This window comes from Engystomops pustulosus, chromosome 2 (genome assembly GCF_040894005.1).
Source record: "Engystomops pustulosus chromosome 2, aEngPut4.maternal, whole genome shotgun sequence".
Classification (NCBI taxonomy): domain Eukaryota; kingdom Metazoa; phylum Chordata; class Amphibia; order Anura; family Leptodactylidae; genus Engystomops; species Engystomops pustulosus.
Window position 1 is genome coordinate 39291187 of NC_092412.1, and position 13080 is coordinate 39304266.

The 13080-nt window shown below is 39.3% G+C and overlaps 1 protein-coding gene across 5 annotated transcripts in view; it reads right to left on the minus strand.

The window, feature by feature from the left end:
- ATP8A2 (ATPase phospholipid transporting 8A2) overlaps nt 1-13080 on the minus strand; it is a 493942-nt gene that overhangs the window by 237715 nt on the left and 243147 nt on the right. The gene's annotated exons all lie outside the window — the stretch shown is intronic.

Here is a 13080-nt window from a genome sequence, read left to right on the forward strand (position 1 = left end):
CCTTTTAATGTATGGTGATTGATAAAAGAACGCAGAGACTTCAACAGATCCCTGGCTATCTAAAATGGTGCAATAATGAAAACTTTCATATTATAAACTAGATTAGACTGATTAAATTCATAGAGATCAATATATACTCCTAGATTGTGTATCCACAGGAAATAGCAATAAAAACATTGCGGCAATTGGCCAATAGTGGGGGGAAATTTATTCCTGACTCCCGCTATTTCAGTCATAATAAATCTCTGGTTAAACGTCATATCTCAAGAATCTAGATTTGAAAAAGTGATATTCTTGCTATCAAGAAAGGCATCCAGGCCCCTCTTGAACTTGTCATGTGTATTAATATAATCCCGTACTGAATTCCTGATTATGACAATGGTGGAAGTGTCTTTCCTCTAGATGTAAAGGATGCCCTCTTATCTAGGTGTAAAATGATTATTATAGATATCCAAGTATTAGATTACATTTACAATTTTTTACCCCTAACTAAATAACCTGAAGTTTGACAATCTGTCAGTCTTCTGTAATCCACCTATTACCCAGGTTAGGTAAACCTAAATGGCTATCCTTTCAACCTGCTCTAGGTCAGTGAGACTTACCGATATTTCATTTTTACAAACATTTTACACTAAAAACTCTTTGAGACAACCTCCCAGCATCCCCATTAAAATAATGTCTTTGAGTTATAAAGTTAGTCCTTTGTTGACACGTCAGAGTTCTGCATCAGTATTTGAAGCCATCATGATAAACCAGGGACACTTACTCACAGATCCAGGCACTGTGACTGATAATCTTCTTATATTTGTTGTCCATGGTCTCCTTCTTTCTAAAATCAACTTTTAAAATTATGCTCTCTCTGTGCTCTGACTTTACAGGCTGTTACACTGTCTCCCCCTCCCCTTACTTCCTCAGCACTTGTGCAGTGAGCACTTCCTGCTCACTCCACAAGTGCTGAGGAAGCAGGGAGAGGGTGAGACAGTGTAACAGCCTGTAAAGTCAGATCACAGAGGGAGCATAATTTCACATGTTTCACATACTGCCATGTGAAGCCACCATATGTAGATTTTTTTTAAAATAAAAACAAAATATCAGGTTTTAAATAATAAAAGGCTGGTCTTTTGTATTATCTCAGATTGAAAAGTGAAAATAAAATTTGGTAATATTTCAGATTTTTTGTCTTTAATAAATATTCTGAATACTAATATTTGTTGAGAATAAAGTTGTTGAAGTTAGTACACCATCAATTAGGTAAAAAACGGTAAATAATTCCCTGTCTACAGTGGTACATATCTTCTTCTCCTTTAAACTATTCACTCTCCAAGCAGACACAATCACACAGATTTACTGTCTCTAAACTAAAAGTATCAGCACCAGAAAATTACACACAACAGCTGCTAATAGGCTGCTTGTATTTCAGAAGAGATCCCCATAGTAATCTCTAGTGACTGTCTGAATGAAACCATAGAACAGGTGTGCAGTACTTTAAAAGGATGACTATCGCCTCCCACAACCATATCAGACATTGCCAACAGCCCTGCAGATGACATTACCATGTTGAAGAAATTGTAATAATTGTAATAAGTTCACATATCTTCTACTCACTATGTCGATCAGTGACTTTATACATCAGAGATTTACCACCAGCTCCGTGTTGCTCAGACCCCTCCACTCAGTTGCCTGAACTTATCTGTTCTTATTCAGTAGATGATTCCTCTGGTGTTTGGTCACTTTTGGTCACTTCTGGGCAAGATTATGATGTAAAATCCTCCTGGAATCTTCTTTTAATTCTCCTATCTTACTGCACATATTTGCGACATAAAGATCTCACCAGGAGGGAGGAGGAACTTGAGGGAGAAACTGCTAAACCCTACTACTGCCCAAATCCACTACAGGTGCAAAGCTAAAACCTATAATGCCCTAGACCACCAATAATGTACCTTACACTTTTGGACGATACACCAGGAGGGGTGAGCAACGGAAAAAGAATCTACTGAAAGCCACTACTGCTGGACCACTAATGGTGCACAACTAAACTCTTTAATTCCCTAGACTACCAGTAATGTAACTTGCTCTTTTGTAAGATCCACCAGGGGGTAAACAACCTGAGGGAGAATCTATTGAGCCCCATCCCCATACTTCTCAATATCACCACTGGTGCAACATTGAACCCTTAAATGCCTTGGACCACCAAAATGTAACTTGCACTTTTACAAGATCCTCTAGGTGGGGTAAACAACCTAAGCGAGAATCTACTGAACCCCATTACTGCCCTAGACCACTACAGGTGTAATCCTTTAATGCCCAAGACCACCAATAATGTAAGTTGCACTTTTGAAAGATCCACAAGTAGGGATATACAACCCGAGGGAGAATCTATTGAACCCCTTTACTGCCCTAGACCACTACATATGCAACGGTAATGCCCTAGACCAGTGGTGGCGAACCTATGGCACGGGTGCCAGAGGCGGCACTCAAAGCCCTTTCTGTTGGCACCCGGGCCAGCACACCAGACAGGACTCAAAGAATCTTCCTGCAGTTCCAAGAAACTTAAAAGATGCTGCATTCAGTCATATATTAAAGTGATACTTACTTTGCTACTTGGGTATGTAGGAAGAGGGAGAATGAGTAGACAGGGATGAATTATATTTGGAAGACCTTCTGCTGGCCCCACAAGTCTCTGTGTACAGAGGGATACTGGAAAGAAGCTAAAATTATGCAAATTATCCATCTTGTGCTCAGGAGGCCAATATGATGGAACATTGTTGAAGGACAGGGAGCAATAAGTTACTGCTTTAATTTTTTGTTGGCACCTCGCAATAAATAAGGGGGGTTTTGGGTTGCAGTTTGGGCACTCGGCCGCTAAAAGGTTCGCCGTCACTGCCCTAGACCACCAATAATGCAACTCTACACCACTTTCCTAACCTAAATTACTAGTAATAATAACAATAACACCATAACAACCCTGGACCACGAGGGATATAACCGATAACCCCCTTTTCTACCCCGTAAAGGATATTATTGATAATCCCTACCGAACCCTATACTAAAAGGTATATTATGAATATCTTACTCTCTTGAAGAGAAAATAATTTTATGTAGATGTAATTCACAGATATCTTGACAGATACAAGTTTTTGAACTGGGGCCCGCAGCTGGCTAAATCCACTCCAGATCCGGTGACAATTGCTCCTGTGGTATAATAAATAAGTATAATTGTCCTCAATGCTAGAACGTTGTTATAATATAATCATATTGCACAGAGAGTGAGTGTTGGGAATCTCCATTCCCCGTGATACCAAGCTCATGTATGTTCCATGTCCTGGCTCAATGAGAGCTCATAGTCCCTATGGGAAGTGCCTTGGATCTTACCACATACAAGATTGAGATCACTTATTATAAATCCCATTATTTATCTTTGAAAAATTCCATACAATACTGTGGAAACCTTTGAAAGTGAATGAATTTGAGATGACTGTGGGGATCTCCCGCTTCTGAAATTACGTCCATCTGGTTTTGCACTTAGAAAGCCAGACCAGGGCATGACGAGAGGTAACAATTTGATATGTTTTTCAGCGTGCAATATTGTACCGTAAAGATTGCGGTTAACAAGAGAATTGGGGAACACAAATTTTTTTTGGAGCAGTCAATGTATTCTAATTCTGTAGAGGGTGCAAGATCTGGCGTCCAAATGTGTCCAGATATGCCCTATGAAAATAAGAACTATGTAAATCTTATTAAAACACTGCTTCATGCTCAGAGCTTATACTATGAATAATTCAAATTAAATCATTAGTCATTTTTTATTATTTGAATATAAAGTTTTATTTAAATTTGAAATAATTGTAGTTTTATTTAACTTTTTCTCAAAAATATAAAACCCCACTAAATATTTCAGTTTGCAGTAGGTTGAAGCTTCCTATTTCTGTAGGACACATGTTGGCTTTGATGTATAGCATGGGGCAGTATGAGCAGAAAATAAAATAATAAAATAGAAAAAACAAGTGGGTTAGTTGATGACAACTCTCTGATCTGCCATTTTACACCCATATTACATTTTTATAAGTAGTAAAATGTCACAAATTGAACATTTATCCATTTTTTTCTCTATGACATTCACCGCAAACATTTTGGGAGGTGGGATATCTAGCATATTATTAATTTTGTTTTATATATACATTCCATATTACTTCTTGTTCAGTAATCATTGGGGCAGCACTGATTGCTACAGTTAAAGGGAAACTGTAATCAGGATTTTACATTTTCACCTAATGACAGGTTCCCATTGCCTTTTTAATATTAAATTTCTATCTAATTTTATAATTAACATTACTACTTCCACTCACTTTAAGTTGATAAAAGTATACCTGGCTCTCTGCCAGCAAACAGCATTGAGTCATGGGGATGTCCAAGTCTCCTTCCCCTCCTTCATGTCAACATGATCTGACCTCATGCTGCAAGCAATTCATTGTCAGCTCAAGTTGGAACAACAGAGGAGTGATGGAGAGCTCTAAGAGCAGTGAGGAGATAATGATGATGACACAGGGACTTGATCACCTCCATGAGTTAAAACAATTTTGTGCCAGGGAGGCAGGTATCATTTTGAATTCTTTTAAAGGTGAATGGAACCAGTAACATGAATGATAAAAGCGGAATTAGTATTAAAAGGCCATTGAATCCTGTCATTGGGTACAGAAGTGAAATCCTGATGTCAGGTTCCTTTAACGGCAGGTTAACAGAATGCTATTACTCCTAGTCCTATATTGAGGGTTCAGCCCACAAGCCCTTTAAATACATACGTCAAGCTGTTAATGCTTAAAGAGTTTAAGTTAATGTCTGCATTAGAATTTATTAGATGCTTCCCTTGCAGATTGTGCGCTGCAACTGACCCTGTTGTAGTTAATGTGGTGCTTTGGGCACTGTTGGTGTAAACTTGTATTTTTTACTCTTCTGCTTCTATGTCCTAAAGGAAGCAGGATAAAACAAGTTCCACAGGATGGGTACGCAGAGCTTACTGTCTGTGTAATGCTCTATGTTGCTCCCATGCCACTTCCATGTCTACAGTACCAATCAACGGCTTTGTGGTAAGGACCCCGAAGCAGTTTCCTTCGTGTTGTTTGTAGTGGCTGGAAACCACATCAATCCCTTCCATGAATTGTCTAATATTGCAAAGTATTACCATTCATTTAAATAGGCTTTAGAAAAACCCTTCAAGTCTAACTCTCACTTTTGACAGTAAAGATTCAATATCAGGAAACAGGTAACTTATCAAGCTCCGCATGGCAGAATCCTGGCATCAAAAAGTAACAGATTATAGTAATGTTTTTTAATAATCATATTTTTTGGATTCATTTTTCAAACACCTGTTGGGACATTTTGCAAGTTATGCCACTCACTCCATTTCTAAAACATGGCAGGAATCTGAGTTTATTTAGCCTCCAGTGGTGACATATGCCATTTTTATCAAATGTGATTTCTTAAAAAGTCACAAAATTTGTCACAGCTGCACTCCATTAGGCGCGTGGTGTGAATATAAAGTAGACTAATATCTCGGGACAGAAGTGTTAGACTTATGAATCCATCAGATTAATTAAACACTGCACTATTTATTTGGCACAAATTATAGCAAAGATGACACACAGAACTGATTTCAAAAATTTTACTTATGATATTGTTTGCAGAATTTCTGTATAAAGCTTATGCCACCAAGTTTTATTTGTTCAGCTACTTATCTATCTTTTTTATCTGAGAACTTACCAAGAGTTTAAAGATAAGGGTTGAGCAAGACACCTGTTGACCAAACATTTGTTTGGCCACAGCTACTGTACCTTGTAGCCATCTTAAAGGGAACCTGTCAGCAGAAATTGATCTAATAAATCACTACTAGTATGTTGTCAAGCAGCTGAACACCTTCCAGATCATGTTTCTTTCATGACCCAGTAAAGTAGCGTTCTCCAGAAAATCTACTTTAAGTCATAATAAAAACTTAAGGAAGCAGAGATTTTAACACTGAAGACAAGTCTCTCTTCCTCAGAGGGCCCTGTAATTGATGGTCCTGTATCCAGAGACATCTACTTAAGTCTGGTGCATGATTTCAATCCCAGAGGAGGAGGCATTCAGAGCTCCCCGCCTTGTTAAACTCTCCTCCTCCTTGACTTTAAACAACCAATTTACAGCTCACTTCAAAGTTTATTTTCTGGATGATGTTACCACACTGGGCCATGAAAGAAACAAAAACTAGAAGGTGCTGCGTAGCTTGACAATATTCTGTTATCGGTTATTTAGGGACAATTGCTGATGACAGGTTCCCTTTAAGCGTCATATAATGAATCCGAGAGTCAGATGCATTATGAGTATTATGTTTTGGCAGTGGCTGATCTCCGAAGAGAACTTGGGGATTAGGTAGGTGAAATCCAAGTTCTCAATACCTATCTACCCCTATATTGAGTATCAATATTGAGTCTGGAGGAACTCTTAAGTCCAGCTGAACCTGCCTAAATCTTCAGGCGTTACTGACATACAGCACATCCATTGAGTATGTCCTGGTGTGGACTAGTCTAATTATGCCATACTGCAATGACTTGACATGAAATGATCTCTGAAGACGATCGTAAGTGACCCCGATGTATTACACAAATTCTTGGCTTCCTTCATCGAATGTAAGAAATTAATTATCTCTGTCAAATCTATTGAATACACAAAGAAGTAACTCAATAAATCATTGTAAAGAAACGTTAGTACCAAGAGAGGATTAGATTCCATTAGCTCAACCAACAAAGTACCACTTAGTGAAATTTGGCACAATCCAAACAAAATGTTCTGCTGTATTAACCTCCCACAAAACTTGTCATAATCTCCTTGATTCTATACTTCATTTTTGCTCTCACGCTCAGAGAGGTCGTATTTGTTTTTTTCACAATGCCGCTTGACATCATCTCTCTGCTGATAGCCTTTATTCTTCTGTTGCAACAGGTATTTCTCGCCATTGCTAATCCTGGTTGAAAGGTTTCTTGGCCGCTCTTGTAACGTTCCCTCACCAATGTAGGCAACATATTTACACGTCTTTGCAGCCTTTACTCAGCCCTTTGACTTAATCTCCTAAGGGTGTTCTGATTTTCTAAGTTACAGTATTTCTGCTACACTGAATGCTACAGCTGGATTAATAGCCCGCTTGAAGGCAGAGGAGGATTTCAATTTGGCTCTTCATCAAAACAGTCCTTTACCATTTGCCAATTATACATAGTATTTGTAGACCACTTTGTATAATAGGCCTGCTGTGGAAAAGTATATCAAGTACTATTCCTTTAAACTATTACCTTATAGTTTGGCATTCCAAAAGTTTCTTCAATGAGACCGAATGTCAGGATTAGTGGTGGTGGACCCACTGAACCGCCACGAGCGATGAAGTAAGCTGACACCTGGAAGCGGAGTCTAAGTGGCACTGGGCATTCACCAGAGCCGGACCCAAAGCGGGTTGAACTTGCTGCGACGGGATACCAACGGGTCGCTCCGCAGGCGCGACTTGCTCGTGGTAGTGGCCGGGGCAAATAAACGAAGCAATGGTCACAACAGATAAATCACAAGAGTATTCATAATAACGCTATCTCTCGCTGGCCCTTTAAATTTCTCAGAGATGACAACAGGCGCTGTCGCTAGAGCGTGGACCGGGAAGTATGCCTGCAGCTGCCACGAGGAGGTACACGGGAGGTACACATAGATCGCATGAGTACCCGTAACACCGAGATTTTCAGTGAACTGCCTAGTAGTATTATTTATATTATTTATATCATAGAGTTGGCCCCATAAATAATTCAAATAAATTTACCAAGAAACGCACCAGGACCGATAGTCCTGTGCCAGTTCCTTGCCCCCTAATCTAGGAGCAGAACTGTATTGCATGAAACAAAGGGGTCAGGTAAATGTATTTTAATTGGTTTAACAACAGCACTGTATATCAAATAGATAACAGTATCATAGCAAAAAAGGTTGAAAAAAGTGGTCCATTCGAGGAATTGGTGGGAGCCCAACAGTCAGACCCCCGCCATTTAGATAGTTATCTCCTATCCAGTGAATGGGGATCCAGTGAATATGAATCAAACTTGAGAAAACTCATTTAACCTTTAAATATATAGGTTTTAGTGGCGTCTTTACTTTTTAATCTGATTAATGGCTATATTATGTAGGTTATGACTTAATATTTCCAGCTGTTACAGTTATTTAAGTTTAAATGATTTAATGATGATTTATTCATGTGCACATATGACTATAAGGTATCTATTAACTCTACATATTTCTTCTTTTACATTTAGGAGGTGTGACACAAATAATTTTCTGTATAAGGCACATATTTTGCCATTAAAGGGAACCTGTCAGCAGAAATTGACCTAATAAACCACTACCAGCATGTGGTGAAACAGCTGAACACCTTCCAGATCGTGTTTCTTTCATGACGCACTGTGGTGGCATCATAAAGAAAATCAACTTTGAAGTAAGATGAAGTCAAGCAGGTGGAGATTTTAACAATGAAGTCAAGCTCCCTCTTCCTCTGGAAGCCTTCTTCACTGTAATTGATGGTCCTGCATCAAGAGACATTATTAATTAGATCCCCTGAAGTCCGTTCCATGTTTTTTATTCACAAGGGAGGCATTCAGAGCTCTCCACCTTGACTTCAGTGTTAAAATCTCCGCCTCCTTGACTTTATATAATCAATTTACATCTTACTTCAAAGTTGATTTTCTAGATGATGCCAAAACACTGGACTATGAAAAACTAGAATGTGTTAGTTAGGCTGCTTGACAATATTCTGGTAGTGGTTTCTTAGGTCAATGGTTGAAGAGACAGATTCCCTTTAAAATAAATTTTTATGCATTTTTTAAAATAAAATGTTACATTTGAAGCACAATTGCATGAAGGTGCCTATGCTTACACAATAAGGATCATTTTTACATTACAATTTTACTCAGTTTTATTGCTGTATTGCTATAACTAAGTGATGGTCAGTGTAAAAGTCGTGTGGGCAGGGACTATATAAGCTGTGCTATGAGATGCTGTGTGCTGACAATGTGCTTAGATTATCAGTGTACAGGGTTTATCTATACATTTATTTAGCTTCTGAACATTCACTAGTATCTGACACATAGAGAAAGAGAGATGAGAGATGATGAGATCTATGAGATGCATATAAAACATAATGACACTCTCAGCTCTGCTAACTTACCTAATCAATAAAACACAGTCAGCCCCTCTATAAAGACCTTATCTTGCTTGTAGCTTGTAGAGAGCTGGTCTTGTAATGCAGGGAGGAAGGGGTAGGAGGCAGAGAGTACTGCAGTGTGCCGATAAGAAAAGCTATTGATGAAAAGAATCCAGAATATTTACGGACTGTGAAATACTTTGTTTTTTTAATAACAATGAATTAGAGAATGTGTTATTTTGCTCTCCTTAGTTTATTCTTTGTGGGAATACAACTTTAATGCAATTTTGAAAATGGGGCAAGTGTTTACTTTCATATATGGTTAGTTGGGGTTTAGTATAATTCTTTATGCTGCAATTTTGGTTTTATTTATACATTTCTCAAAATTTTTTAAATTGCTCTGGTCAATAACTCGGCAAAATTTCCAGAAACACCTGGCAGGGAAAGGGTTAAAGCCTACATTTTGGAGAGCATTAACAGAGGGTTCCATATAGAACACCATCCATTCTAATTGCAGCCTAGCAGACACTATGGGGGTCATTTACTAAGGGCCCGATTCACGTTTTCCAGACGTGTTACCTGAACATTTCCGATTTGCGCCGATTTCCCCTGTATTGCCCCGGGATTTTGGCGCACGCGATCGGATTGTGGCGCATCGGCGCCGGCATGCACGCAACGGAAATCGGGGGGCGTGGCCGAGCGAAAACCCAACGGATTCGGAAAAACCGCCGCATTTAAAAAAAGAAATGTGTCGCTTGGGACGGACTTACCTTCACTTGGTCCGGCCCGGTGAACTTCAGTGCGTTCAGATGCTTTTCAGCGCAGCGCAGAGAACGCGCCGCTGGATCGCGAACGGACCGGGTAAGTAAATCTGCCCCTATGAGCTTAGACTTCTCATTGTGGCTCCTCACATCATACTGGTGGTTACTATGCAGTATATTACACTTCTAAATGCTTACGTTGCTAAATTATAAGATCCTCATTAACTCATTCATACTCCCCAATCTGCACATGATTCTGGCTTCCAGGTGCCCCATTATGCAGGACTTGGAGTTACTATGGCAGCATTTCAATGACATTGTTCTAAGGCAGAGTAAGCATGAAGCTGTCATAAGTAATCTCCAGAGGATGCGGATCTTCTGCCCTGTGCTCATCCCTGAATATGCAGCATCTCCACAAGAAAGCCCTTGGGGTCATCACTCATCTCCCGCTCTACATCCTCAAGGGCATTATTACAAAGTCATCAGAAATTATGGATTTATAGACAGTAGTTTGAAGATAAGGTTTCTTTTCCTTGCTGACTTACTGGGATATATTTTCATTATTTTAAAATATGACATTCAGAAAATGAGGCCAATGCGTATATTAAAAAAGGACCCATGGGAGTCAGAAGAGGCCTGTGTTATAATGTCATCGCCAACGTGATTTTAGTAGTTGTACTAAACTGTTACTAAAATAAATGAAAAATGTTTTTAAAGGATATCTACCATCTGAATTTCTGATGGTAGATTGCTCTAACTTACTTGTTAGTGGCATTTATTGCACTGGTATTGTCAAGATCCTAGTGGTAGAGATTGACTCCAAAGACCATCATTACATCACTACTGACAATAGGTGATGTCACAGCTTATCTCCTCCCCTCCCTGTACAATGACCTCTATATAGATAACACTAACCCATCATTACATCACTACTGACAATAGATGATGTCACAGCTTATCTCCTCCTCCTCCCTGTACAATGACCTCTATATAGATAACACTGACTCATCATTACATCACTACTGACAATAGATGATGTCACAGCTTATCTCCAGCCCCTCCCTGTACAATGACCTTTATATAGATAACACTGACCCATCATTACATCACTACTGACCACAGATGATGTCACAGCTTATCTCCTCCCCCTCCCTGTACAATGACCTCTATATAGATAACACTGACCCATCATTACATCACTACTGACAATAGGTGATGTCACAGCTTATCTCCTCCCCCTCCCTGTACAATGACCTCTATATAGATAACATTGACCCATCATTACATCACTACTGACAATATATGATGTCACAGCTTATCTCCTCCCCCTCCCTGTACAATGACCTCTATATAGATACCACCTACCCATCATTACTTCACTACTGACAATAGATGATGTCACAGCTTATCTCCTCCTCCTCCCTGTACAATGTCCTCTATATAGATACCACCTACCCATCATTACTTCACTACTGACAATAGATGATGTCACAGCTTATCTCCTCCTCCTTCCTGTACAATGACCTCTATATAGATAACATTGACCCATCATTACATCACTACTGACAATATATGATGTCACAGCTTATCTCCTCCCCCTCCCTGTACAATGACCTCTATATAGATACCACCTACCTATCATTACATCACTACTGACAATAGATGATGTCACAGCTTATCTCCTCCCTGTACAATGACCTCTATATAGATACCACCTACCCATCATTACTTCACTACTGACAATAGATGATGTCACAGCTTATCTCCTCCCCCTCCCTGTACAATGACCTCTATATAGATACCACCTACCCATCATTACATCACTACTGACAATAGATGATGTCACAGCTTATCTCCTCCTCCCTGTACAATGACCTCTATATAGATAACACTGACCCATCATTACATCACTACTGACAATAGATGATGTCACAGCTTATCTCCTCCTCCTCCCTGTACAATGACCTCTATATAGATAACACTGACCCATCATTACATCACTACTGACAATAGGTGATGTCACAGCTTATCTCCTCCCCCTCCCTGTACAATGACCTCTATATAGATAACACTGACCCATCATTACATCACTACTGACAATAGATGATTGGTTATGTAGGTTGTAGGTTATGACTTAATATTCCCAGCTGTTATAGTTATTTCAGTTTAAATGATTTCATGATGATTTACTCATGTGCACATATGACTATAAGGTATCTATTAACTCTACATTTCTTCTTTTACATTTAGGAGGTGTGACACAAATTATTTTCTGTATAAGGCCCATATTTTGCCATTAAAGGGAACCTCTCAGCAGAAATTGACCTAATAAACCACTACCAGCATGTGGTGAAACAGCTGAACGCCTTCCAGATCGTGTTTCTTTCATGATGCACTGTGGTGGCATCATGAAGAAAATCAACTTTGAAGTAAGATGAAGTCAAGCAGGCGGAGATTTTAACAATGAAGTCAAGCTTATCTCCTCCCCTCCCTGTACAATGACCGCTATATAGATAACACCAATGACCGATCATTACATCACTACTGACAATAGCTGATGTCACAGCTTATCTCCTCCCCCTCCTTGTACAATGGCCTCTATATAGATAACACTGAGCCATCATTACATCACTACTGACAATAGATGATGTCACAGCTTATTTCCACCTCCCCTGTACAATGACCTCTATATAGATATACTGACCCATCATTACATCACTACTGACAATAGATGATGTCACAGCTTATTTCCACCTCCCCTGTACAATGACCTCTATATAGATATACTGACCCATCATTACATCACTACTGACAATAGATGATGTCACAGCTTATCTCCTCCCCTCCCTGTACAATGACCTCTATATAGATAACACTGACCCATCATTACATCACTACTGACAATAGATGATGTCACAGCTTATCTCCTCCCCCCTGTACAATGACCTCTATATAGATAACACTGACCCATCATTACATCACTACTGACAATAGATGATGTCACAGCTTATCTCCAGCCCCTCCCTGTACAATGACCTCTATATAGATACTACAACCCATCATTACATCACTACTGACAATAGATGATGTCACAGCTTATCTCCTCCTCCCTGTACAATGACCTCT